Raw genomic sequence first — 27958 nt, forward strand, 5'->3', positions numbered from 1 at the left:
CAGTGCTGTGAGGTTATTTTCATCTGTATTCATAAACAGTTACTTGACATGATGAAAATATTTTATGTTTTGATTCAGGAGTTATCAGTGTCAGTGGAAACAACAGAATACTCTAAAAACGTAAGCTCCTAGAGGAGAGAAGGAAGGGGGGTGAGGGCAGTGGGTGAGGGAGGAGAGAGAGCCAGTGGGCCGCACAGTGCCTGAGGATTTCAGACAGACACCCGGTGCTGATACTTCTTGTGTTCTCTAAATGCCATTCTTATTAGATCAGGGTCACCGTCGTACTTAAAAACATTTTAAAAAGTAGACCAGTCTGGTATCATCAAATTGATGTGGGAAATGTGGCAGACACGCGGGTGACCCAGGTCCAGTCTCAATTCCCCATTCTATTTTAAATTGGAAAATCCAGCTTTTTAGGCAAACTGAGTTCTCTCCAGCCTGAGGCTCAAATGATTTGAATGACTGTCTCAAAGCTATTGTATAGATGCCCGTTTTTCTAGGTTTTTTTGTTGTCTTTCTGAGTCTTTCCTCTCCTGGCTTTTCTACCTACTATTAGAAATCATATATGTTATTGTGTACTTTTGTATACCATATATCCTTTACAATGAGCTTCATTCCCACCTGAGCCCATGATGTAGAGAGAGAACAATGATAGATTTCTCTGCACCTGCTCTATGTTTAGTAAGTTTCCAATTCCTTTCGGTGTCAAACAATAGCAGGTATCTCTGAAGTCCCTCAGGTCACTAATGTGCTGGTTTTGTTGTCAAGGTAGCAGCTGAACCATATCTTTCACAAACAGTTGGGCAGAGCACTTCTCATTCATTAGGAGAAATGCCCCTAGAGGCCTGTCTCTGTGTCACCGACGTGGCTCAAGCATTGTATACATTAAAACGTCTGATACGTTTTCTCTTGTGCAATATTGAATTGTTTGAATTAAGAATCTTAGTAAATACTCTTACTTTTTTGAGATGAATGAAAGGTGCTCAGTTTGTGTTCAGTTTTCCCTAGTCAAGACTGAAATGGTCTTTGAGAAATGCTAAGTCATAGTAGATTCATTGGGGAAAAAAAAGAAAAAAAGGTTCCTGGCAAAAGGTTCATGGTCTTTGGTATTGAATTTTGGAATTAAGGTTAGAGATAAAAAATGAGATTTTCATGATGATCTGTTCCATTTTTATGTCCCCTGCCAAGCCCGTGGCCTTTGTGAGAAATATGACTAAGTCATAAAAGAGGGAGCAAGTGTTGGGGCATCACTGAATCATCTTTCCTTGTTTGTTTACAAGTGGTGAGACAAATTACCTCTCCCACAGCAGCACAGGTTAATCAAGGGGATCGGAGGAGCAGGAGGATGAGACACTCTTTATTCATATTTTAGTATAGAATTCTCCTCCATCTCTGTGGTTTCAAGGCAGATGAGAAGAACTCTGCAGCCTGTAAATCCCAGTTAGCAGACCTATTGGCATAGACCTTTATCACATGTTCCACAGTGATCGTTTTAAGTGCAGAGTATTTCTGAGATTCAGGGAGAATGCTAGGTCTAGTTCCTTTCCGGTGAAAATATTGCGGAGTGTAACTTACAATGCCTATTCTTCAGCATTTTTTCCCCTAGTAGCTTATAACTTCTATTATTAAAAGATGTCCTCTTGTGGTGAAAATAGAAAGACACAGGCTAGGCACTGTCAATTTTATTTTGGGAGGTGGTCATGGTTGGAAATACACAACCAAGGGTATCACGGCAACATAGAGAGATCAGAAAGAAGGAAAGTGACAAATACCTTCATCATTAATAGGAACTTCTGGCAAATATGCTTTTTTTAAATTCCTCTATTGATTTGAAAAACCTTGTTCTATTGTGTTTGCTTGTAACTTACATCTTTGTCAGCCAATAATCCCTCCTTTCCCCACTTTTTCAAGACCCCACTGACCTCAACATAGTGAACACATACAACACATGCAGAACTGAGTGTAAAGCCTGCTTCTGTCCCTTTCTAGTAGTATCGGATGAAATCTCTAATTCTCCATGAATGAAGAATGAAATGAGGATAAAACCATTCTTCGTGTTGCTAAAAAGATTATATTTCTAACAGCTTTGAAGAACACAGAGTAACTGCTCTCATGCACTCTGCTCTCTCAGACAGATAGATAGATAGATATGTTTTCTTCTACAGCACAACTCTTCTGTCACAAATCCAGTTCTCTCCTGATGTTCTTTACAGCTCTGTATAAGCTTCCTTATCACTGGCTAATTCCCTAAGCCATGCACACCACAAGTCAGTACCAATTTTGTCACGAAATGTCCCAAAGAAAAGCCTGAGAATAGAAATTCTATGAAAGAACATTGAGTGCCATTAAGCCAAGATATGTATCATAAAGCAGTGATTTGCTTGATATTCACCCATACAGATGATAGAGAAGTCCCTATTTAGGACACTGGATTCCCATTTTCCATGACAGCTGTGATATTTTAACTCCTGGAGTAACTGGGGATGTATTTGCAATACAATCAGCTCAAATCTAATTTATCAATTTTATGAGGTCTGAAACATGGTCAAAGCTCCCTTTTGGTGCCTTGAGAAAAAGCTGCTTGCCAAGATAACAAAGGACATGACTCAACTGCTTTCAGATTTGCACTCCTGCTTCACATCAGAGCAGAGAATTTTATGTTTAGTGACCTTCTCCTCCCACATATTTTAGATTTTCTCATCTAAAGTCACAGCTATGACATCAGTGATGGAAATTTCCATCTCTAGGTTTGTTAGCTTGATTATTTTTTTCCACTCGGCACAAAGAATTTTAGGTGGCTTTTGATAAAACATACATGAAAGGCATCACTAAAAAGGTTGGCAAAATAAATCAGGTGTTATGTGCAGTGGAGAAAAAAAATAGCAGCAGAAAATTTTGTTTCCTCTTTTACAGAAGATCTAATACATAGTGGTGAGTTGCTAGTATGCTGATTGTTTATATACCTCAGATACATCTTAAAATTTATTCTCTGCTGGCCAAGACCAGTACTCCATGCAAGGTTGAACGATTCTCAAGACCACTTTCAAAGCAAATATAAAAATTACAAATCCTTAGTTTCATAAGATACCTTCTCACCAAAAGTCTTTACTCTGTGGTTTCTCATGTTAACTCCTAGGTGATGGATAATGGTATCTTTTTCAGCAGTATAATGTTGTCAGGTTCAAATGAAGTAGTGGATACTAAAAAGCTTTATGAAGTTAAAAATATATCAAAATAAGGTTTTAATGATGCTTCATTTATTCTAAGTGATGTAATGTGGTTAATAATTTTTCAATTAAGCATTTATCCGTGCCAGTTTAGTTTGCTTGATTAGAATATGATGCTACTGAAGCTAATGCAATGAATTGGATTCCTTTAGGAACACTTAGCATTTCTCCATGGAAAGACCCACGCTCAGACAATCCTCCTTGAACCTAGCCTGTTATCTCTCACAAGCATGGAATTGACCCTTAGCATTTTGAGATTTCATATTTATCGAGTGCTGCTTGTGTTCAGCACCGTCTCGGCACTTTTGTTATGAAGTATCTATCTAAAGTAGATGGCATTATACGCATTACCTATTGTAATGCACACAGTAACCTGAGGTTGGGCTCTATTATCTCCACTTCTTAGATGAGGAAGCTGAGGCTTAGAAATGTAAAGGCATTTGTCCATTACACACAACTGGAACATGATATAGCTGGAATTTTGACTCAGGCTTGTCTGACTCATGGTTCCTACTACTATGCTGTATTCCTCAAACCAAAGGCTTCCTCTTGGCTGATTTTGAAATGCATAGAATAATTCTTGGGGAAAAAAAAAAATAAAAGCTAGATTTTACTTATTCATTTTTCTTTTCCAGCAAAGGTTTTTGGCAAGTATTTTGTGTGGAGGCTTCGTTTTTGAAACACGAACATTCCCAGTTCTCTAAAAAGCTTGGCATATATAATATTTCTCAAAAGCTTAGTTTTTTACATATGTAAAGATTTCTTGTTTTCTTTTCAAAATAAAACATCAGTTAGAATTCTAAATGGGTTACCCCAAATATGTAATTTTCTCCTGTAAAACTAGCAGAGGATATGATAAAAATTTTGTGTGCTCTTTTTCTCATCACACGAAGAAAATCAGTCTTATAGTTATTTCATTTGAATAAGAATTTTCACCTGCACTAAAGTATGTAGTTAATTTTACAACACCTAGAAAGTTGTTAAACAGAAGATATTACAATTAATCTTGATATTGAAAGAATGCTGGTTTTAAAACCAGATGTAGGCTATGTGAAAAATGTGTTTTTGTAATATGAAGGTCAGAATAGACGAGGCATGTGTGCCAGAGTACTCCAGGGAAGTTTGGGTGGCCGCTGAGAGGCCTAGCTGAACCTGACAAATAGATTGGGACTTGGACATCGTAGAAGGCATAATCTGTGGTCTCCAGGTGGTATATGCACACATAAGAAGGATGTTGGAAGTTTTTTTTTTAATCAATGTCTTTAAATTTTCAGTTTTATTTTATTTTTTTAAAGATTTTATTTATTCAGAGAGAGAGAGAGAGAGAGAGAGAGGGACAGAGTCACAGGCAGAGGGAGAAGCAGGCTCCATGCAGGGAGCCTGAAGTGGGACTCGATCCCTGGTCTCCAGGATCATACCCCAGGCTGCAGGCGGTGCTAAACCACTACGCCACCGGGGCTGCCCTAAATTTTCAATTTTATACATAATATTTTAATGTATATAATGTTCTATAGGTGATGTGTAGATTCTTTAAAATTTAGCAGTAGTATAAATTCATGTATTGGAAGGTGCCCACTTTGTTATTGTTGTTGTTATTTTGCTAGAAAAAATGAGTCTGGGACATTCTCTTATATTGAAAACATTATCCTATAATTGTCACCATTTTAAGGAAAGGCAAGAAAACTAGCTATAGGAATTGACTGTTGACATGTTGCTATTGGTTTATTATAGCAGAAAGTGACCAAACATAAACATCTCTATATGTTATTTTTTGAATAAATTGGTTCTACCACTGATCTAAATCACCTGTTTCCTGAACAAACTTGAAATAATCCAATAATTATATATTATTTTAAAGTAGTATTATATATTTATGTATATGAGTGTATGTATATTTTCTATTTGAAAGACATCATTATTTCTCAAATGTCAATAAAAAGTATCTTTATGAAAGATTTTTTAGAAAGCATATACAGAAAAAAAAGAAAGCATACACAGTCATTAATTAATTAATTATTACTTTGGTAGATATTTATGCCACAGTCACAAATATAAGTCTGAGACATTTCCTATGTATTGACCACACTGTTCTGCAAGCATGCTTATGAGACAATATTGGAGAAACGAGGATCTTCTACTATTCTTAAAGTTAAGACCAAAACTTGCCTCATATTTCCTGAATGAAATGACAGGTTAATGTTATTGATGAAATGATTATAGCTTGGCTTCCTTGAAATGTAAGCTGTTAGTAAAAAAGCAATTAGGAAAATAATGAAGAAATGAACCAGCAATTCCTCTCTCATTTTTCCTTCCCTCTGTATTATGTCATAAACAGAAGTAATATAATAGTCACTAATTATAGGAAACCTTTCAGACTTTGTAATTGGATCCTTCATTTTTCCCCACAGCAACTGTGAACTAAATTTATTTACAGATAAACCTAGTTCATTCCCATGAACTCCTGTCAGTGTCTCTTTATAATAGTCTTAAAACAAAGAGATGTATGTCTTTAGTCATATTAGCTAAACTGGTGCCCTTTTGTTTTAGGAGTAAGTATTAGGCTTATTCTTGCTCAGTCTTTATCACCTACTATCAAAATGATCTATTTTAAGCTGTACGAAATGGTGGCAGGCACTGAAATCAAAGCTCAAAACTTCTGGTCATAGCTCCAGAATTTCCTTAAACATGATGTGGCAAATATTAAACTCTATAAACCTTGATGTAACCATTTGTATTTTTTTAAATTTTGTTTTCACTCATTTTCATTAAGGAAACAGGTTACCCAGTTACTTTCTTTTCCTTTCTTCTTCTTTCTTTCTTCCTCCCTTCCTCCCCCTTTCCTTCCTCCCCCTTTCCGCCCTCCCTCCCTTCTTCCCTTCTGTCCTCCCTTCCTTCCTTTCTTCCTTCCTTCTCTTTCTTCTTAGCTGTGATGCTCTAGAATAAAACTAACCAGTTTCTTGATATGCCTTAACTTATCTCATCCCCTCTTCCCAACAGATTAGCCAGGTAGGTTCCTCACCACTGAAGTGAGATGTACAGTACCTAGGTATCTGAGAGGATAAATCACTTGCTTTTCACACAGCAGTGATAAAGCCAACATGCTTTTGTAACAACAAAGCAGATTTTTAAATTATATTATGTTGCCCCTCTAGGCAGAGAACTAAGGTTCTCATTTATTTTTCTACCATTTTATAATATAAACGTTATTTAAACAAAAAGCTGATTTTTCTTAAGGTGATTTTTTTATAGTAACATTAATTTATTTCTTTGCAATGGTGAGTTTGCAATTAATGAATAGGTATTGAGCAGATACTTAGATGCAAGAGACAGTTTTGTTGATATTAATGTAGCTTTTTAAATTTAAATATAGAGGCTTAAAAAGATAAATAAATATAGAGGCTTGTAGGGATAAATGGTAATAGATTTAAGAAACTTCTCCTCCACCTTCATAAATTTATTACACTTAGACGCAGGGGCCTACAAAAATGTAAGGACCCATAGATTTGTTATGTATCAACAAAATTCTAAGAGAATGCATTTCCTTGCCATAGCATTTCTTTAATTTCCCCTTCTTGTCACCCATTTTTTTCATTTTAATTTTAATTACTATAAGCTCTAAAGTCCAAATTTAGAAATTCCTGACTTAACGTTGCTATCAATGAAAGATTACTACCTACCTACCTACCTACAAAATGAGCCTTTTCTGTGATGTATTCAATATTAGAGAGTTTGTAATTACTTCTTCATGCCTTTAAGGAAGTTAAGAGCAACCTGCCTGTCATTTTAAATTTGATTTTCAAAGAGCAGGGTGCCAGAAGTGTGACATAAACAAACCCAACAAAATGTGGCTTCTAGTTGTTACTGATGGGTAGGCATTCTTCAATTAAGTTTCTGGGGATTGTTTTTATTTAATTACAAGGGCAATTTACCAAATAAACTACTCACTGATTGAATTTCTAAACTCAAGCCTGGTGAAAAAGGCCAAATGAATCATCAATTAAAAACTTTAATGATTTAGGAATTGTTGAATCACTATATTATGTATTTGAAACTAGTATACTCTGTATGTTAATAACTGGAATTAAAATAAAAAGGAATAAAAAGCTCCTCTCTAAAATAAGAAAATAAGAAAATAAACCTTAGTGATTCGGATGCCAAGACCTCTTTGACAGGTACATATTCTAAGCTGTATGCTACTTTTTGAACTTTTAAAAACAAACATTCCTCACCTGGTGTTATCTGTTTTCCTATAGGACTGGGGATGAATAGACCTCAGTCCTAGGCCTGGCTCTGCTAGACACAGCTCTGTCATCTTGAACAAAGTAACCTCTAGACGACACTTCAATTTCCTTACTTGTTAAAAAAGATTTTATTTATTTATTCATGAAAGACACGGAGAGAGAGGCAGAGACAGGCAGAGGGAGAAGCAGGCTCCCTGTAGGGAGCCTATGAAGGACTGGATCCCAGGACCTCAGGATCACGACTTGAGCTGAAGGCAGATGCTCAACCACTGAGCCGCCAAGGTGTCCCAGTTTCCTTACTTTCAAATTTAGAGGTCTGACTTACAGTTTCTCTAAACTCTAGTCACTCTAGAGTAGTATTTTTAAACGGGATTTTAGTGAATTGTAGCATGTAGATTTAATGCATGCATGCAGGCTAATGGGAGTAGACTAGGAGAGAACATCAGTGTTATCTGTAATAAGAATAAGTATTTTTTTGTGAAGCTTTGTTTCAGATATTAGTAAAATATAGTTTGCACTGTGAAACTTGGCCAAACATTGTGAAAATAACTTCTGTAGAATTTTAACCAGCATTTCACTTTGTTCATAAGATTTGGTTTACAAATGAATACTTAATAAGTATCATCTGTCCCCAGTACAGAATTTTAATTGTCCCAGTCTTAAAAATGCCATGCCCCCAAACAGTAAACCCCTAAATAAAGCCAACACAAATATATATAAAATAGGGTTCCAAATATTATCCTAAATTTAGTCATGGAAAAGCAGAAGTGTGTTTAAGGCACTAAGTAGTATTTTGCCCAGTTAGATTGAGATGCATTTTAAGTATTTCCTGCATCCCAAAAGTTAATTGATTGTTAAATTTTAATGTTGGCTTTGCCGGCCCTGTTCTTTCAGAATGATGAGTCTGATAATTGCCATCTAAGATTTGCATATTAAATCAAGATGATTAATGATTGTTGAGCCTCAGTGGATAGTAATGTAGTCTTCGTAAAGTATTCAAGTTTCCTTTTTATTTCTAGGCTGTAAAATAGATTTTATGGTCCTTTCGGTCTTGAAAAGCTCTAAGTAGGAAGAATTGCTGCAGTATAGTCATTTATATACAGCTCATTTGGACCAAGGTCTTTATACACTATAATTGGAGTCTTAGTGAAATATTATGTCTGCATTTGTGTGTATATTCCATGGAATTCTCTTATAAGTGAAATTGATATTTTGCTGTGCCTTGACCTTCTTTTGAAAGGTACCTAAGACAGCTCTGTGCTTTATTTCTTTTTGGAAAAATAATATTAACTATGGTATTAAAGCTGTATGGTTATGGGATTGTTTTATAGCCCTCTGAAATCCATAAAATCTGTGCTTCTTGAGAGAACCAACCTGTGTGGTGACATATCAAGCACTGATTAAGATACATTTTTAAAATTAATAACAATAGTGAAAAATTAAAGTTTGGTATATGTAAAAGAACAGAAGCGTACAAAATATGTTTCAGTGTTGTCTTTGATGCTACTAAGAATAACTATTTATTCCAGGTTAATCAGTTTAATTTAATATGAATCAAATTAGTATTACTTAATTTAATAGCTATTAAATATTGTTTTAGTATCATTTTGAATTTTAGATTCAGCTGCTAATATTAGAGACCTGAACACAGTAGCTTACACTCCCAGATTTTATCCTTTCACTTATTAGAAACCAAGGTAGACTTCCAGAACTGGTAGTGTCTGTATAAAGTCACTGAGTACCCAGATCTTCTGTCTTTCTGTACTGCTACTCCTGACTTCCAGTATGGTCATGCTGTAGTCCACGGTAATTGATTGTCGGAGTGCCAATATTCAAATGCAAGGCATCAGAGAGGAGGAAGGACACAAATTCTCCCTTTTCAGGCATCTGCCATGAAGTTCCATGCAACACTTCTCATACTTGTCAGCCTCCTCTCATGTACCTGTTAGGAAAACTGGGTAATGTTGGGTAGATTTTCAGGATGCTGAAATGCTTTTCAGTTGGGTAGATTACCTAGGATTCTCAAAGAAAGGCAAGAGTGAATATTAGAACACACATATTTCCTCTTTTGTTCCTCTTTTGTCTAAGTTTAGTTTATTTTTTATTTTTTCAAAAGACAGTCTCATTACCAAATAAGATGGAAGGATTTATTAAATAATCATTTACTGACACTGTTATTTCTATTCAAAATAAGCTAAACCATTTCTGGTAGTATCACAAATTCAGAAAAATCATAGCTATTTAAATACACTTTTTAAACCAGAAAAGAAATTAAAGACCATCATTTAAATTTTACATTTTCCGTGAAAGTATCTGATACTAGGGTAAGCTGAGGGAATCTGCTTTTTTAAGATTAAAAGAACTTTAGAATATTAATATTTTAACATCTGTTAATCAGATCAAATAAGATAGTTTACAGAGGGACACTTTTTCTGTTTTAAGCTTTATTCATAAAAAGGAAAAGTCTTGTCAGAAACATGCTATTGAGTTCATTTATAAGGCATTCATTTATAAGGCTTTCATTAGGAATTCAGAATACATTTTCCTGTAAGGAATATATAGTATTTTCACAACTGGCTCATGGAAGCCCATGTAACACTTGATGTATCCAGAATAGCATACACATAATACTACAGAACTTAGCCATTCTACTTCATTTGTTTAGTAGTACTAATGTGTATTAAACATAAACGTTAATATACATTAACATTTATAGTTCTAGGCACTGTACTATACTAGAGACAAACTTGGTTACTGTCCACATAGAGTTGACCACGGGAATGGTTTAAGTATTAAGCAAATAATTCAGAGTGAGATGAGTGCTTCCACTGAAAAGAACAGGATCCTAAGTAAACACGTTAGCTGGAGGAGAGAGGAGTAAATACAGTGTTCTGAGAGGAAAGATGGAAATAAAAAGGGGCCAAAAGTTACACATCCAATTCTGCTCAACTCCAAGAATTGATACTGATTCCTAAAGAGAAAAACTAGTGGCAGAAAAGTTTTTTTTCCCCAGCAAAATGTATTGATTATTCCTCAGCTATACTCTGACACCCAGTTTAGAAACTTCTTATTCTCCATTTTTTTCCCTTTCTCCTGTTATCCACTTATGATTGGTCTGTAGCCTAAGAGGCCTCCGGTGTCTGTAGGTAAATAGCAAACTTAGGCCTTTCCCATCCTCTATGACAATTCAACTTTCAGTTAACTTTCTGGCTCTATTACCTTGGAAACATAAAAAATACGTGAATGATATCACTAAATCACATTGTTCATGTTAACAGAGTCTCCTGAGATACAGAGATTCACCAGTCAGCAAAAACAATAGTAATAATTATCGCAAACAAGATCCACTGATGGCTATACTAAAATTGGTATGCAAATGTTCGAGGACAAACAGGATTTCCGTAGTCTAAGTATCTTCCCTTACCAACAACAAAGGTAAAGTGAGGAACTTGGTAGTGGAGAAAATTGAAAAAATTCAACTGAACTAAGTGATCAAGGTAACATCTGCATAGTAAGACACATGGGCATTATGAATCACTTGTTCAAAATAAAGGTTTAAATAATAAATGAAAGCTGCATAGAGAGGAGGAAACAACAAATGCCCTAAGTATAATGCTGTTGTATGTGTGCACATTAGACGGGCTGTAACAGTAACCTCTAGTATCAGTTAAGTATAAGGGAAACTGAACAAAAGATTAAAAATGCTCCCTGATTGGTAGGGCCCAACTGAGCTATAAATGCCTGAGGAGATGGTCTTGCCTTCGGCCACCCTTAATGCAATGACTCATATAAGTGAGCTTGCCCCTTCAAAGCAAAGTTGTTATAACTGATTGGTGAAACATGTAGCTTTTAAGTGGTGTGAGTCCCACACTTGTTCAGCATGAACCTCATATCCTGGTACTTGTATGGATGTGTAGTGCTATACTGATTACTGTAAAAACTGCCAAAAAGTCTCCCATAGAAGAGAAATGCCTGTCACTACTACTCTTCTGCTAGCAAGTGCCAGTTCATACCTTGGTAGAGTACTACCAAGTACTCCATAGGCCTCTCATCATTGCTTTAACTTGTTCTATGTGTTCTGATGCATGCATGGCTGGCTTGGTTCATTTTGTTCCCTGTGCGATTAATAATGAGAATAATGACAACAGTCATAGGCTTTTACTATCATCTTACTGTTACAAATATCGTTCTAAAAAATTCATATTCATTAACTCATTTAATTGTTCAACATTCTTTTCATACTCATTTTACAGATGGGTAAACTGAGATTCCCAGTTAACTAAGTTGACCAAGGAGACATCACTTCTAAATGTTGGAGGTAGGGTTAGAAAGAAGGTATCTGGCTTGTCAGTCTCACCTTTACAAATTTGCATGCAACCGTGTTCTTCTGTAGAATTTTGACGTATCTTTCTTATTACCATCTCAAACTCACTTCTAATTCCTTGTGTTCCAAAATACATTTTAACTACTTCTACTTAAGTAATTGTACCATGCCTTGTATTATGGTCTCTTAAAGACCATTAACCCTTGGAGAGTAGGAAATTTTATGGTCAGTATCACATAGTTCTTTATATTCTGTGACTCCAAAGTTACTATTTCCAAGCCAGGCTCATTTTATGAGTTCTAGAACAGCATGGCTAAGTACTTACCCATCATATTCCTTTCTTGTTCAAGCCTCATCCTCCTAGTTTTTCTACCATATGGGATCATAGGACCATTTATTTGGTTGACCCACTCAGCTGAAAAAAATCCTTGCTTCCCATCTCATTCCTGGAATCCCATATTCAACTGTCGATTTTCTCTTTTAATGAGCTCTCAAATATGACCACACCTATACACCAGCGTATGCTGTACCCCCAGTTGTATCAGTTTCATTACTTTGCTAGCTGATCTCTCTACTACAAATCCACCCTCTGCCCTGTGGGAGACAGGAGTTTTATAAAATACGGATTTGTTCATCTTCCTGCTTAAATCAATTCATACTCATTGCATATACCTTCTTCTCCCATCCTCTTTCTCTCCACTTTATTTTTTCAAGGAGATGGTGCCTTACAAAATAATGGAAACAATCAGTCAATATTTCCCAAATGAATTAGTGTCAATGTACAAGGCCTATAGCTCAGTGCAGGTATTCTTTACAGAGAATACTCTGAGTACCAAAGGTTGAACCAAAAAGCCACTGACAAGAGAATGATTGTAATTTAAAAGAGGCTAGCTTTTGTGGACTTTCTGACAGCCTAGAACACCCCTCAGGAGAGTTTACAATGTAAATGGCAGCTAGATAATGTAAAAAGCAATTAGAGCCACGTTAGAAATTAAAAAGTCATTTTGTAAGAACCATAGCCAGTACTAAATTAAAGAGGCCACCAGATGAAATTGTGATCTAAGCCTAACTTTCTTAATTCAGCAGAAAGGACATTTGGGGTTATAGAATTCTTTGTCCTGGGAGGCATTCCTTGTAGGGTGCTTAGTGTCCTCTCTAGGCTCTTCTCACCAAGTATTCACGGTAAGTACTCTTCCCTCTTACTGAATTACAAGCTAGTCATAAAAATTATACTTTTGGTGGAGATAATAGAAATATAAATTTGGTGGATGTTTGCCCAAAGGTGCAGTGTTTATTGGAAGTTGAAACAAAGCATAAATGAATCTCTGGCTGGTATTATGGTTCTGCTCTATTGTACATAATGAAGAGTACTTGATGTTCTTTATAGTGACAGTAATTGTCATGAAATTATTCTCTTATTTCAGCACTTATTCTGTTCAAACTGAACAATTAAAAGAAGTTTTGTCATTTTTTTCTTTGCATTTAATAGTCTTCAGTTCTTTTGCATTCTAGAAGTTAGTGGCTCTCTTGAACAAACGAAGCTGGGAGACTCCTCAGCTTATTTGAAGCATTGAAATCATAATTATGAAAAGTCCCCACAAATTCTTGCTGACTTTTTAAAGTATCCATTGAGTGAAGTCTACGTGTTTCTTATTTGTAGTGATTTTCGTGATCTCTTTAGCAGCAAGATTATGCAGCTTGAAAGAAGAGAAGAGAATGTTATTGAGTATTGTGTACTCCATTTCTTAAAAGAACTTGTGGAATGTGTAAAAAAGAAAATTAATGAAAATGTTATCCCTTAAATGCCAAGGTTGTTTTTAAAAGGGAGAATATTACCTAAGAATAAGCGGGGAGAAAAATCCATCTTGAAGAGAATAATTTAATGGCAGTTGTCATGATTATATTTTGAAATGAATTTCATCCCCTGAAGAATTTGATTCTTTTATATGGATGTTGCTAAATAATCTTACAGAATGGAAGTAAGTAGAATTATCGTGGTAGAAGAAGGGAGTAAAAATTTACAGTAATGTTTTGTCAGTGGACAGCATCTTAAAATGTTATAGTCTGAGAGATATAACCTGATCCTCAAGAATGCAAAAGCAAGTTATGCCTTGAAAGATAGTACTAAATGCCTCAAAAAACTCATATTTCTTAGAGTTGTTGACTTTATGTCAATATGTGTTCGGTATCCCAGCTCATAAAGCTAATTTTCTCATTAATGAATGTTCTGCTATGGTAGATAAAGGTAAATAGAACATAGACTTTACAAGTTAAATTGAACATAGACTTTAATTACAAGAAATTTTATAAGCAAATTCTGTAAAACAAGGAGCTGTTCATGAAAGCCAAATCATTAAGGAAATATTCAGGAAAGATGTATATAACTTACTGACAATATATTTCAGATAAACAGTGTGCATTTTTGGAATAAGTATGTTATATGCATATTTTTTATCCCAAAATGTGCACAGGGAACTAGAAATAATTTAAATTTAATTGAATGTTGTAATTTTTTTATTTGCTAAGTCTGGCAAGCCAACCCTAAGGGAGGGTGGGTAGGAAAGAATTGCCCAATTGGGAACCGCTAGTTTAGGGCTAGATCAAATAAGATAGCATTCTATGATTGTTATTTTAATTATTTTATTTTATTTTATTATTAGCATATATATTTCTCATAATAATATTCCTATATGTCCCCAACTTTCCTAAAGATGAAAAAGTATATTTTATGTTTTATAATGAAATGAATTAAAAATGTATTTTGAAAGAAAATTTAGTTTTGAAGATTTTAAAATATCAAAATTTTGTTTTATTCTAGCCGGTTGACAACCCTTGTACCGCTCACTGAAGAATTAAGGTCCTGTCACATTAGAAAATTGTTTAAATTTGTTGCATATATATGTCAATGGTTCCATTTTCAAATGCTAAGAATAATAATGGAAGAGATAAAAGAGCAGTTTGCTTGTTGATTTATTTATTATTTTTATTTTTAAGAGCAGAATATTTAAAGTGAGTGTTAACGACTGAATTTAGATTGTATAGAAGTTTTAGACTACTGATTTTGCAGAAACACTTTAAATGGAGATTGTAAGCAAAATAATCATATCTTTTTTAAACTATGCAGACTTATGAAATGGGTTCTGCATTTATAGAGTACATTATTTTTCTTCCAAATTGCTACTTCTGAGCTCAGATAATTATTTTTCAGATAATTCAGAAGAAATACTTTAATCACTTAGCAAAACTGCCCTGTCTAAAATTAGCTTGTTTTTGTCATAGCCTAGTTTCTACACAGTGAGTCAAAAGAAATTATCCCATATTAAACAAGAATATTGGCTGAGAGCAAGAGGAACAAACATTTGCTGTCTTAAGCCAAAGAGATACTTATTGGAAGTTACAGGATCCTGACAGAGTTATCGGAAAGCTTTGAGAAGTTGGATGAGCTGAATGGGAAAATGAGAAGACCAAAGGGAGGACTAGAGGCTGTTTGGCTGACCCAGGTGGCAAAGACTGCTGGACCACTCTGCCACAACCAGATTTTCCCATAGCCATCTAAAGGCTCCAGCACAAAGGAATGCCAACCAGCTCTTCCTTCACTTGGTTTTATTCATTCCAGGGTCAAAATAAAAGGCAAGTGAATCCATCTGGAACAGTTTAAGAGACGTGGCCTTACCCTACTAGCAGGAATGGAAAGGAAAGATTCACCTTAGATTTCCATAGTAAGAGACAGTGCTTCAGTCGCATTACTACTCACAGTGGGAAATCTTCATTTACCCCAGGTAAGAAGGAAAATTGTATGTTGGATAGGAAAAATATATGTATGTGTGTATGTAAGTGTGGGTAGTCCTATATACATACACACATGCATGCACACATCTATAATTTGCTTTGGGGTTAAAAAACAAATTGATGTTGGACATGTATGTAGAATCAGACGTAGAATGACTGAATATTTAGAATCAATGCACTATATATGCTTGAAGCAAAAAAAGGCATTTTTACTTCAAATAGTATAATTTTCAAATAGTGTCATCTTATGTTTGAATATAAGTTGCCATCTAAGTGATAGTGGATATCCCCTCCCCACTTAGGTAAAAGATAACTTGTGGTGCTTTTCCAACTTGTGAAATTGTAATTCTACAGTTTAGACCCAACTATGATTTAGACGCAACTATGCCTATTCTCTAATTTCTTAAGTTAACTATGAAATAGTGTATTATGAGGAGCTTATATGAATGCAAAAGGTAATGCACTAAAAAGTAGATTGTATTTTTAAAAAGCAGTTAAAATTGAGGACATGGCATTTTGTCTTTTTTGTCATTGAATTCCCGGATCTTACCCAGTATCTGACACAAAACAGTTACTCATATTCTTTACTGGTGCTCCAAGAAAAGAAAAAGCAAGGAGAAAAAAATAATGTGTTTTTATTTCTAGATGATATGATCATCTATTCAGAAAACAAAATTGACAAACTATTAGAAAGGAAAATTAGTTGCTGAATATAAAGTCCCTTGGTAGCAATTACCAACTAGAATGTATATGGTTTTATTTATTTTATATTTTGTAAGATTTTATTTATTTATTCATGAGAGACACAGAGAGAGAGTCAGAGACACAGGCAGAGGGAACTCAATCCTGGGACTCCAGAATCATGCCCTGGGCAAAGGCAGGCACTAAACTGCTGCGCCACCCAGGGATCCCCTGTATATGGTTTTAAAAATAGGATGTCATTTATAATAGCAACATAAAGCTATGAAGTATATAATATATCTAGAAATACACAAACTCTTATGTAGATAAGATTATCTACCTCATTAGAGAATCATTCTATGCTTTTGGATGGGAAGACAATACTGTAAATATATAAATTCTTCATAAATACAAGTTTCAGTTGGCTTTTTGTAGAAATAGATCAAACAGAAAAATGAATGATCATTTGTAGATAAGTTGACCTTAAGAGAAAAAGGACTTGTCTCAATATGTACTAAGACATACTATAAGAAATCTTGGTGGGAGGAGAGGTGGAGAAGGCTATTTTAAGCAATACTTTCAGAGTACTACAATAAGACAAAGGTACGTGTTCAATAAAGAAAAGATACTACTGAGAAAGTTAATGACAGAATAGAAGTTACTTGAAATTCTGAAACTGAGATATTAAAATCCAATATATCAAAAAAATCTAATATATCCAAGGAACACCTACTTATCAACCATAAAAGACAAAAATCACAACAGAAAAATTGGAAAAAGGGTAAGAACAAAGAATTTACATGAGAAGAAACTCAGAGAGCTAATAGGCATACAAGGAGTGCTCAGCATTATTGTAGACCAGAGCAATGCGAATTCAACAGAAATAGGTGATTTTTGATCTCTAGATCTTGTAAAAGAAAATAATTTTGAGAGAAATCCTCCTTGGGAAGATGATATTGTAAATGTACAAGTGAATAATGCCAAGGATTGGTGAGGATGTAGAGATGTAGAACCTTCACGTACTCTGGTGGAAGAATAGAAAAGTAAAGTCATTCTGGAGAGGAATGTGGCACTGCTTAGTTCAATTAAATATATATGTACCCTAGGATCCAGGAGTTAGCTCCCAGGAAACAATTTCCCAGTAATTCTTATATAGCTCCATAAAGGGACACATGCAGAGTTGTTCAGGACTGTTATTTTGTGCTGGTGACAAGTGAGTTTACTGAGAAAGGAGGAGCCTTAACAATGTATTCACATGGTTAGCTATTTTGGTAAGATTTACAAAAGTAAGATGTCTTAACTATTACCATAATTTCCCTCTTATTATGTAGTGTTAAGAGTATGGCTACGGGCATATCTGGTTTGCAGCAAAGTGGAGTTCAGTTGGAGATACATTTAACAGGGATTCAGTGGGATGTATTTATGTGGTTTGTAGTCACTTTCATGTACATTTATCATCCACATTCTTAGAAAAACACTAAGTATATAGAACAGATGCCATGCACAGGATTTCCTTTAATCTTGATGGAGAAGAAAGAAACTCTCTTCCCAGTATCTGAAACTGTGATTACTTGGTATTTTTCAATAGTTGCATTTTTTTCTTATTGCATTTTCTTACTGCATTTTATAGACATATTTAAACACAAATTCCAAACTTGGAATTTTCTTTTATGTACTCTGCCTGTTACAAAGCTTTCCAAGCTACACAAATTAGGTACAATGAAATTCTAAGATAGACCTTTAAAGATTTTGTTGAGAAAACCAAATATCAATGAAGTACAAGACTTAATCATGAATGTGATAAAGCAAAAAATGACAGTTTAGCTCCAGTTTGGAAAGTGTATAAAAGTATTTTAAGTTTAAAATTGCAAATTACAAATTATTGAACATACTATATATATATATATTACACATAGAAAAAGCACTTTTTTGTTATCTTTAACTTTTTTGTATTAAAATACTGAGAGAATTCAGATACAAGATTAGTGGTATATAAAAAAGTATAAAAAGCAAGGAAATGAATAAATTATATTAACATTGAGCAATGAAATATAACAAAATGTTTTGTTATCTCAGAAGCAAAAGTGAGAAACAGTATTTCACTAAAAGGAAGAAGGGTATTTCTTAAAGACGTATTAAATAGATCCTTGGTGTTTGGTAATCCGGTTAAAGAAGAAGAGTGAATCATATAAATATGTTGAGGAAAAAAGATTTAAATTTGATGTTGGTTTGCCATGAAATATCCAATGCATGAGATAACACAGAACTCATTATACATCACTATATTGAGGACATTGATGACAAAGTGGTTAGAAAGTAGTTAATTCAAAGTATTTAAGATAAACCATTGGACTAGGATATTTGAAATCCTGTTATTTTATAGCTCATCTATGAAAGGAACTAAATGGAGGCATTCACAAATTTGACAGTATTTTTAAAAATTTATATGCTTTTACCAATAATGAGTTGTAGAGATCAAAGAACTTTGCCCAACTATCAGTAATAAATACATACACATTCCTATATTTCAACTAGTTATGTTAAAGGAAAGATAAGTGTGCCTCTATTCCCTGTATTTACAAAACCCGTTGCCCTATGAAGAGATAACCAGAGCATGAAGCCAAACATGGAGAAAAAGTATTAAGTGTGCTAGGGAGTTAAATTTTGGAACTTGTGGTGTTTGTGATATTGGTTAGTTTTTTTAAAAAATGGAAATCCATTTAATTTCTGAACTCACTTTTAATAAATATGCATTTTTATATCTAACTTTTTTTGTAATATGCATTTTGTTCTCAATCCCCCCCCCCCCCCCCCCGGAAAAAGTTGCGTAAGCTATGGGCCATATGGATCTGTCTCTCGGTTTCGGGAAGGATGGGGGGGAGGTCTAGATGGCACCCGAGTGTTCTAAGAGCAAAGAGGCAGCATATCTGATAATATATGTTGGAATATTATGCAGTAGTTAGAAATACAGATTAGAATTATTTGTAGTAACATGGATAGATCTTTAAAACCATAGTGCTTAGTTATAAAATAAAATGAGTCATATGACATGAAATTTATGTAAATTTAAGATATAACATCCAAGATAATATTCAATTTTTAAGAAAACATAGTGCAAAGATGTATAGTAAACTATACTAGGATGCTTGCCTAACAATGAGAATGAGAAGATGCTAAAGTAGCAGGGAATGGAATGCGGCTGATGAAGGAAAAGAATAATAATTATGATAGGCTTTGTATGGCCAATGATGATAATTGTCTGTGCTCTGGGGAGTTTAACTCCAAACCTGAGGTAAAAAAAAAAATGATAGGATGAAGGAACTTTGGTTGATATTATCTACAATATAGTTAAATCATGATTTAATCTCTACAAGCTATGTGCAAACATTTTAAATCTTAAATTACACTAGTTTAGATAAATCTAGGAATGGAATGTAAAAAGTTTGTGAAGTTATACATTTCAAATTCCATGGAAGTACAAAGACAAAGATAATTTTTTTATTGTTTAGAAAAGCTGAGAGTGGTGAAGACAAGAAAGCGGGGATAAACCTAGAAGATGACAAAGACAGCTTCCGGACCACACCAAGCAGTTAGTTAATAAATAATCTTATGAATGAAGAGTGTCAAGAGAGAGGATTTATCAAGGATGTGAGTCATAGTACAGCTCAGCTGGCTTCTACTCATCTTCTCTCTCTGACCTAAATCTTCCCTCCGAAGCCCAAGTCTGATGCCGTTCTTGTATATTGTCATTACTTTTGAATGATAGGGGGATTGCATTTGTTTATTTGACTTTATTTCCCAATAGACCAGGGGTCCCAGAGGACAAGCACCAAGGCTGCCTAATTTGTATTTTTGTCCCCAGCACCTGGCATAGTGTCTGGCACTTAGTAATCATTTTTAAAATATTTGTTGAGGAGTCGATTAAGTAGAATTAGTATTAAAAGGATGTTAGCATCACATGATTTCACACATATAGCAGTCATTATTTGTACCTTCTACTGAGGGATGATCTTAAAATTAGGATTACCTTCATTTTGATTTAGTAATTTGAAAGTAATAATATTTAGGTCTTCTTGTTTTACTCTTTTATAGCTTAATAAAGAGAAATTTACAAGCATATTCCATTAATACTGCTAGCAATTAATATGATGGCATTTAAAAATAAATTTTAGGGATGCCTGGGTGGCTCAGCAGTTGAGCGTTTGCCTTCGGCTCAGGGTGTGATCCCGGAGTCCCAGGATCGAGTCCCACATCGGGCTCCCTGCATGGAGCCTGCTCCTCCCTCTGCCTGTGTCTCTGCCTCTCTCTGTGTGTCTCTCATGAATAAATAAAATCTTTAAAAAATAAAAATAAATAAAAATAAAAATACATTTTAATACACATAGTAGTATTACAATAATTCAACTGATTATTTCAGTTATAATTTCAACTTGTTGTTTAAAATTTATTCTCTAATTTTCAGTTAGTGAAGGATCTTTCAAAATAAGACTACTTGGGAAAAAAAGTAATATCTTACAATGGTATACTCTAAGAGTCTTCATGGACAGTATTTTCTACCAAAGAGAAAAATTACATCTGCTTTTTAAAAAAATCTGAGAACAATGCCTTCTTAATAAAACCAGTCAAATATTGTAGACAAAATAATTGAAAATCAAATAAGATTAAAGAAAATCTAGTTCGTATATACAAATTGATGAATTTAAGAAAATATACAAGCTGGAATTCATTTATGCATTTTATCCTACATAGTCGTAAAATCCATAAGATATCATTAATGCTTTGTATAGTCCTTGTTCTCTTTTGTCGAGTAAATTTTTTTTATATACACAGACACACCCATTCTGATACTCATTTCTTTCTGTGCTTCCATTCTTCTGCTTTTAGGATCTTTTCATTCTGCCTAAAATGTTTCTTTAATGTATATTTAGTGCAGTGATGAATTCTCTGTTTGCCTTTTCTGAAAATTTTTTTTTAATTTCACATTTGTCTTTTTAAACTTTTCATGAGATACAGTATACTTATATAAAAATACATATATCCTAAATATGTAGTCCAATGAATGCTCCAAACTAAACAAACCGTGCAAGCAGCACTGGGATAAAAACATAGAGTTCCCTCACTCTAGAAGGATATTTTACTCCCTTTAGTATTCTGAATTTTCAGACTATCATCAGAATAATATATGTAATATATTATCGTCAGACTATATTATCATTTTGTCAGAAAATTGTCAAGTGGCATGTGTACATTCTTCCAAGCACAATTACAAGCTAAGGATACTCAGCTCCTTAGGATTTCATAATTTTAGAAGTTCCTAGAGACATCTAATTCTAATAGTTAAGTAAAGGTATTTATGGGCTGTAGTTAAAGGGTGACACAGATAAGCGCACCTGGCCCACTTTGTCAGGGAAAGCCCGTTAATTCTATGAGAAATAACTGAGTTAGCAGGGCTTGGGGGCTTGGGGACAGTTACCTGGGTTCAGATAAGCTTTCTAGAGAAATGGACTGGATAAATTTATCATGAAGATATGCACTTAATTGATAAGGTTGTACTATATTTAACTGTTTACTTCTGATGACATTGTAAGAAACTATATAAAGTTAAAAGCAAATGGAGATATTATATTGAGGAAATAAGAGTGTGTGTAGATGCATAAAGGCTGTCTTAATTCCAGTCTCTTTACTGCCTACTTAAATGTAAAAATTTTGGTTAATTTTGAAATTTCAGGTAACAGAGCAATAATATGTCCATCACCTAAATTCTTGAGTATGATGGATTATAATCATTGGTTTTACCGCACCTACACTGGGCAAAGGGTAAGGTAAAATGTTAGTGGTAGAACAGTCAGCAATTCGAAAATTGATAGTTTTCTAAAATGATAAACTGATATTCACAAAGTATTGGAGGGTTTCCCAAAATCAGAGCTAAAAATTCTGTATTTATTTTGACCAAAATAAGACAAATTTCAAGACAGCCCTTTTATTGCAGATTAAATACAGTGCCAAGCAGTATTTGGATATGATTCATGGTGCTTCCAGCCTTTAGCCCAAAGTTGGGAATCTTGTTTTTGAGGTTCCCCAGCTCTGCAACTCACTAGGATGCCGTTTAATCAAGATACAGGATTTCCCAACACTAGTATGTCACTACGACTAAATCCTAAGATTTTTTCTTAAAGATTTGTTTATTTATTTTAGGCAGAGAGAGAGAGAGAGAGAGAAAAAACATGCATGGGGGAGGGGCAGAGGGAGAGGGAGAGAGAAATCTCCAGCAAACTCTCCACTAAGTGCAGAGCTGGACATGGGGCTTGATCCCAGGACCCTGAGATCATGACCGGAGCTGAAATCAAGAGGGGCATGTTTAACTGACTGCACCACCCAGGAGCCCCAAATCCTAAGAATTTAAGATTTAAGGTTTAAGATCTATTTGTTTATTTTAGTACTTCTGTGCAGCCATAAAATCTGTCTTTCAGAAAAGCAGATGGTAACTGGGGCATACCTTGATAAAGAATTATGATCAAGACAATTAGTTTCGGGGCACCTGGGTGGCTCAGTAGTTGAGCATCTGCCTTTGGCTCGAGTTGTGATGACAGGGTCCTGGGATCCAGTCCCGCATTGGGCTCCCCACAGGGAGCCTCTTCTCCCTCTCCCTGTGTCTCTGCCTCTCACTCTGTGATTCTCATGAATAAATAAATACATAATCTTAAAAAAATACAATTAGTTTCATATGCTCCCTTAAAAAGATGTATTACAAAGCAGAACCAGGATTTTAGATCCTATTTGGTAAGTTCTCCTAGGATCTCTCAAAACAAGATGTGTATATATATCTAGACTGGTCCAGAACAGTCCCAGATTATACCTGTTATCTTGGTGTCCAATGTGATGTAGCATTTATTCTTGACAAAAAAAAAATCTTGTTTCGCAATGTAAATGCTAGGGTCATCCTGCTAAGGATAGAACCAGACTGTCAAGTGTATATTTTCATAGCCAAGATCTATCTCTCCCTGATTTCCTCCAGTGATACTGTCAAGTGTTCAAATCTCAGTAAAATGAAAAACCATTGAGAGATTTTTTCTTAATTACAATTCAGAGAGCAGTAGGAGTGGACTCTAAACCTGGTTTAATGATTATCTTTTCCCTATATTCTCTAGATTGAGTTTTCTAAAGCAGTGTTCATTTTCTTATGCAATTAGCTGAGCAACTGGATGACTAAAGGGCATTTCCTCTTGTCGTCAGATGTGTCAGCTTTATCTTCCTTGTTGTTAACATAGAGGATTTGTATGATCTTGATATTCTTCTGCACTGAGGCTGGAAAGACTCATTCTGGAAGTTTTTCAGTTCTCATGGAAGAGAGTACAGATCGTAATAGTTTGTATTGGAAGTGAACATTGCCTCTTCCATCTCTCCTGATGATGTCATTCTTTTTTATCATGGCATTTTAGATTTTAGTAATGGAAAAATTGTGACATATTGTCATTGAATTAATAGGAGTTTTTAAAATGCCAGGTGACCAAAGCGGCCTTTATGGATATCGGAAATGGTTAGATATACCCCTGGCAGCCATAGTGGAGTCATCTGTTGCCTTGTTTTGGTCATGTTATCAAGTGTTCACACATCAGTAAAAGGAGAATTTCTGAGTCAATTGCTTTCTTTCATTTCAGTGTTACACCGCAGTTCTTAAAGTAACACAAAAATCAAAACAGAACCTTTGTATCTTAATAGAATCATGAAGATTAATACATAATAAAGTATTAATTTAACAACTTAAAAAATAGTTTTTGTGTTTAACACTACCAGGTAAGTTAAATTACCATTTTTCTAAAAGGGAATGCACACAGAATCCCTTGCAGATTTATTTTTTGGCCTACTTAGTCATAATGACTCTCAAGTATAATTAGGACTCAGACATTGTGACTCCAGTCTATTTCTATGTTTTTAAGTTGTAAGCTCATTCCTTACCCAAGAGAACACATTTATAGAAAATTATCCTCTCAAGCATAATAACTTTAAAAAGTTGATCAGCATTTCTAATGAACCTCTTATTGATCAAAGTGTTATTTTGTACTGTGTAAAATATTTTTATATATTAATTATAACCCATTTTAATTAGACTGTTAATCACTTAGGTACATTATAAATAATGGCAATATATTTACTTCAAATTTGCTGGAATGTTGTTAACTTTACATATATTAGTATAATTCTATATCTGTGATATCTATTTTTACATGTACTTTTTATCTTGAAATAGATTTATGGAATAATGGTGCAGACAGTATGGAAAGTTCTGAAGGAGTCCCTACCCAGTTCCCCTGTATTAAGACATACATTAGTATGGTGCAGTTGTCACAAGTAATAAAACCATAATGATACATTATTATTATTAACTAATGTCCTTAATGCAGATTTCCTCAGTTTTTCCTCACTATCCTTTTTTTTTTTCTACTCCAAGATTACATCCAGGATACCACATTGCATTTAACCATCATTATCTCCTTAGGCATAATTAGGATGAGGCAATTTCTCAGACTTCCCTTGTTTTTGATGACCTTGACAATTTGAAGTAACGTTGGTCAAGGTATTTTGTAGAATGTCCCTGAATTGGAATTTTTCTGATTTTTTTTATCATTAGATCAAAATTAGGGGTTTTGGGGAGAAAGGCTATACAAAGAAAGTACAATTCTCATCATATCAAGGGAACATATTATTGTTGAACATATACTGAGCCTGGGTGGCTTAATTGGTTAAGTGTCCCACTCTTGATTTTGGCTCAGGTCATGATTTCAGAGTCTTGAGATCAAGCCCTGGGTTGGGTTCCATGCTCAGCCCAGAGTCTGCTTAGTATTCTCTCTCTCCCTCTTCCTCTGCCCCTACCGCCCCCCCACTCATGCGTGCTCAATAAATAAATAAATAAATAAATAAATAAATAAATTTTAAAAATCTTTAAAAAGAAAAGGGAACATATTATCAACATGAGTTATCACTGCTGATGTTAGCTATGATTTATTTTACAGTGCTTTTGAAAAATGCTCATGTATAGATTCTGTGGTACCTTGAGAATACTTTAAAAATTAATAGTACTCCAGCCAAGATTTTACCTATGGGAAAATATCACTCTTTATTTCCAGAGAAGTGACATTTTCAAAGCAGTTTTTCATTTGACAACAGTCAGCATCAATAAAATATTCTATTTTACTTATTTTTACATTGGTCCACTGTCTTAAATAATTTAGATAGGACCTAATTTGATTCAGATTTTGACAGCTCTTAATGGTTTATTGAACCAATTTTAATTTTATATCCATAGAATTTAAGTTATCTATAGGTGAGAGACTCTGAGAGAAATCAAAAGAGTCTGAGATTATGATAGAGTCATATATATGTAATTATTCTACTTAAAATGTGGAAATATCCTATCTTAATCTCTCTAATCACAGTTACACAAGAAATTAAAATATTACTTGCTTTCTATAAGAAATGTTGAAAGTTCTCAATTTACTGCTAAAACAATTCTATGGGAAATATTTTTAAGAGCATAATTAATCCCATTCTTTAAATGTAGATTTCATATGTAAGACAAAGTATGCCAATAATAATCATTACCAAAGCATAATTCATATTGCAAAAGTATATGGACATAATACATATCCTATCTGAACCACAATGGAGTTGACACTGTGACATTAATGAATCAACTGGGGACTGCAATTTAGTGTTCCAGTATTAGGTACCTGCCATGGAGCCAAGAAGGTAATAGAGGCCACTGGGACCTTTGCCAGCATAAGATAATGGGCACAGCCCACATTTTCTCCTTTCAGTCATTTACGTAAGAATTGCTTTTGGGGTTCACTAAAGTGATTTCTGGGAGATTCCCAATTTGGTTTCTAAGTATGTAGGGGAACCCAGTCTCTCTCCCAGGGGCTGTCCCTATGTAGAAAATTTCATAGGACCCTGAGGACTAATGGAATCCCCGAAAGCAGCTTCCTGGAAGCTGCTCTTGATATTTGATTCCAGGAAGATAGTTTCCAGAGCAATAGTCTGTTCTGAGTCATAGCAGGCATCCAGAGACCCTAAAACTCTAGAGACATTACCTGTGATATTTCTTGCTTGAAAGAAGGGATCATTCTTGTAGTCTGATTCCATTAAGGATATTTAAATGCTTCTTAGAAGATGAACCAAGTAGAAGAATTCATTTCCTTTTGAGCTTGTTCAGAAATACCAATTCAATTAAAGAAAAAAAATCTTACTCATATGTCTATTGAGCCCATAACTGGTCTAATTAAAAAAATATTTTCAAGTTTTCATATAAAGTTCAAGGCAACAAAAATAAATTAATGGGAATTTCATCAAATAAAGGAAATGCAGCAGCAATCCAAACCTCTGAGTGATCGGTATTTATCCTAGGGCTATGTCTAACATTATATTTTACAAAGTAACTGGTTTTAAATGGTCCAATGATTTTAGGCTCAGAGTGGGTACATAAGTTTGACATCCAAGGTCACATACATAGCTAGTAAATGGTAAATCCAAGATTTAAACTCCAGGCTTTCTACCTCTAGAACTTACACTTGAATCATTATTCTAGACCAAAACTCTGCTTGTATTATATTAGAATTCTATGGGAATATATATATATATATGAAATATGTTTCATGTTTAAGAGGCTAGTAATTCCTATAAACTGAATTATCCTCAAGATTAATGGAATTAATAGATCTTAATTATAGATGCATGATGAAATTGTTCAAAACAAGGAATTCAGATGGAAGGACAAGTTAATATTATTAACAAAACTACTTTTTTCAGGATAACAATTTGCAAAACTCTCTTCTAAGTACTTTACACATACTTAACCATCCCAGGCCTAGCCACTCTTTGAGGCAGTGATATTAATAAAATACCATTTTTCAAAGTAGGAAACTGAAATTCAAAAAAGTTAAGTCATCTGAACAGGGTCAATAGCTATAAAAGGTAGAACAGGGATTGTGATGTTCAGGTCAAGATGATTATTTATCTGTGAGCTACTGGAACCAGTTTGCATTTTTCGTATTGAATACCAATGTACTTCATGGTGTACGTTAACTATTCCTGAAGGATTTCATCTACTTTACATTTTGGAAATTAAGCCATATTTCCAATGTCTTGCAGAAACTCAAATTTAAAAAGAAACTAGAAACTCATTTTTAAAAAGTGTATACAGGGATCCCTGGGTGGCGCAGCGGTTTGGCGCTTGCCTTTGGCCCAGGGCGCGATCCTGGAGACCCGGGATCGAATCCCACATCGGGCTCCCGGTGCATGGAGCCTGCTTCTCCCTCTGCCTGTGTCTCTGCCTCTCTCTCTGTGATGACTATCATAAATTAAAAATAATAATAGGGATCCCTGGGTGGCGCAGCGGTTTGGCGCCTGCCTTTGGCCCAGGGCGCGATCCTGGAGACCCGGGATCGAATCCCACGTCGGGCTCCCGGTGCATGGAGCCTGCTTCTCCCTCTGCCTATGTCTCTGCCTCTCTCGCTCTCTCTGTGTGACTATCATAAATAAATAAATAATTAAAAAAAAATAATAATAATAATGAAAATAAAAAAATAAAAAGTGTATACATTCCTAAATAATATTCATAAAGTAATGAATACATACCTTTCATTCTTATGTTGATAAAATAAACATGTTTCTTTTAATATCTTTTTCTTTTTTGTAGTGTT

At 34.6% G+C, this 27958-nt stretch overlaps 1 protein-coding gene and 2 long non-coding RNA genes across 7 annotated transcripts in view; 1 reads left to right on the forward strand and 2 right to left on the reverse strand.

The window, feature by feature from the left end:
- The window catches only part of SCN9A (sodium voltage-gated channel alpha subunit 9), a 159704-nt gene that overhangs the window by 27702 nt on the left and 104044 nt on the right, over window positions 1–27958 (forward strand). The window contains exon 1 of one of the 5 annotated variants that reach the window (XM_077883424.1): window positions 15445–15571. The exons of the other annotated variants lie outside the window; for them this stretch is intronic. The gene's annotated coding sequence lies outside the window, so the exon portion shown is untranslated. Of the gene's footprint in view, window positions 1–15444; window positions 15572–27958 lie in introns of those variants that run through there. 5 annotated transcript variants of the gene reach the window in all.
- LOC144304829 (uncharacterized) overlaps window positions 1–27958 on the reverse strand; it is a 78708-nt gene that overhangs the window by 18906 nt on the left and 31844 nt on the right. The window lies entirely within an intron of this gene.
- LOC144304830 (uncharacterized) lies at window positions 8952–27958 on the reverse strand. The gene is made up of 3 exons (XR_013371813.1): window positions 27894–27958; window positions 26351–26463; window positions 8952–9481 (listed from the first exon to the last, which is right to left on the reverse strand). It is a non-coding gene; the product is annotated as an uncharacterized LOC144304830 (long non-coding RNA).

This window comes from Canis aureus, chromosome 34 (assembly GCF_053574225.1).
Source record: "Canis aureus isolate CA01 chromosome 34, VMU_Caureus_v.1.0, whole genome shotgun sequence".
Taxonomy (NCBI): domain Eukaryota; kingdom Metazoa; phylum Chordata; class Mammalia; order Carnivora; family Canidae; genus Canis; species Canis aureus.